Consider the following 2,182-nt stretch of genomic DNA (forward strand, 5'->3'; position numbering starts at 1 on the left):
AATAAAGATGACCCTTGAGTCTGCAGAACCCAAGGGAAAGAAAAGGCTAGGTGGAAAATGGTAAAACCAAGGTTGGGCATTGCTGGAAAATCTTTAATCAAGGCGAAATATCAAGGGGTTCCCATTATAACCCAACCGCATAAGGAACGCAAAATCCGGGAACATAACACCGATATGACAGAAACTAGGGCGGCAAGAGTGGAACAAAACACTAGGAGAGAGGCCGAGCCTTCCACCCTTTACCAAGTATATAGATGCATTAAGATAACATAGCAATATAATGATATCCCAACAAGTAAATAAATGTTCCAACAAGGAACGGGCTCCAATCTTCACCTGCAACTAGCAACGCTATAAGAGGGGCTGAGCAAAGTAGTAACATAGCCAATCAATGGTTTGCTAGGACAAGGTGGGTTAGAGGTTTGACATGGCAATTTGGGAGGCTTGCAAGCAAGTGGTAGGCAAAAGAGCGAGCAAACTAGCATAGCAAAGATAGTAGTGATTTCGAGGGTATGATCATCTTGCTTGCACAGTTGTCAGAGTTGACTGGATCCTCGAAAGCAAACTCAACGGGCTCCTCATTAGCGAACTCATCTCTCGGCTCTACCCAAACAAGGAAAACAAGCAACAAGGACACAATCAACCACGTGCAAACCCAAACAACACAATGCAAAGATGATATGCTATGCGGGATGCGATGCGGGATGCAAAATGCAAGATAAGACAGGAAATGCATGAACCTGGACTCAACTTGGAAAATCAAGTGTGCCACTGGAAAGATGAGATGAAATCACTTGAAAACGATATAAAGAACGCCGGAATCGGAGTTACGGTTTGGAAATGGCAAGCGATTCAAAAATGGCACCGGTCTGCGATTTACAGCAAGTAGGCATCTAAATGCAACGAAATGAACATGCTACAGCACCCAAACATGACAACAAAATACATGGCAGGGATGCACACAAGATTCTTAAAAAGTCTAGCACTGAGCTACGGCGAATTCATCCATTAACAGGTTCGAACAAGCATGGCAAAAATGCATATGGCAAACAGATCTCAGACTTAGTGAAATTAACACTTGTCTGGAATTTCAGATCAAGTAGCCCTCTTCGGAGCAACAAAAATATATGCTACATGACCTGAACATGGGAAAGTAAAGCATGGCATGGAGCTACTCAAAGAGCTTAACAAAAGTCCCTTAGTGACCTTGAGCCAAAAGGGATCAGAAAATACAATTGCAAGCATGTGAACATAGCAAAAACATAATCAGTTTTCAGACTTAGTGAAAACTGGAGCAAGATGAAATATAACTCAAGTAGGCATGTTTACGAGCTCGATGCACTCACTACGGTGCAAGTCATGGCAAGACAAGCATACATCCATCTAGAAGGCACAAAATGCAATCTAGACATGGCAAGAACAATAGCATAACATGCACGGATCAACGACAACATCACCGGCAAAATTGCAAACAAGTTGACAATTTGCCCAGATTCACAAAGTAGCAAAAGTAGAGCTCGATTGACTCAAGCTAGTGTGCTCCATAATTGCAAACAAAGATATGGATGGATAGAGCACTACAATATTAACAAAACACCCTTACTGATCATCCTGAAAAGAGGCACGGATCACTAGGAAACAACATGAACATATGGCATCATGAGATGAACAGCTCCAGGACTTAGTGAAATTACTAAGTCCCTGAAAACAGAATTAGCAAGTGCACCACTTTGCAAGCTTGCACAAGTCTGGTGACAAAAACCTAAATGGAGTAGCAGATCTGGCAATTATCTCAAGTAGCCCTCTTCTAACAGCATTTCGGGCATCAAGATGAGCTCAAATGAAAATGATGCAATGGAATGAAATGATGTACTCTCCGAGGTGAACATTTTGATATGCTATATGCATGAATCGGAGCTACGGATGCAAAGTTACGGAGCTACGGATGCAAAGTTACGGAGCCGTGAACATGGGCATATGGACTGAGAATTTCGGGACTTAGACAAATTTGACCTAGGGTTTTTTGGATCTAGATCTCGCGCACGGAAATCGAGGAACTCCGGCGAGGAACTGTAGCTGCCGGAGAGGAGGAGGTTGCCGGCGATGAGGGGGAGGCCGGACGGCGGCAGCCGGCGGGCACGGACACCGAGGTTGGCCGCGGGTGGCGCCTCGTGCGGCCGAC

Source organism: Triticum dicoccoides, chromosome 6A (genome assembly GCF_002162155.2).
Source record: "Triticum dicoccoides isolate Atlit2015 ecotype Zavitan chromosome 6A, WEW_v2.0, whole genome shotgun sequence".
In the NCBI taxonomy this organism is placed as follows: Eukaryota; Viridiplantae; Streptophyta; class Magnoliopsida; order Poales; family Poaceae; genus Triticum; species Triticum dicoccoides.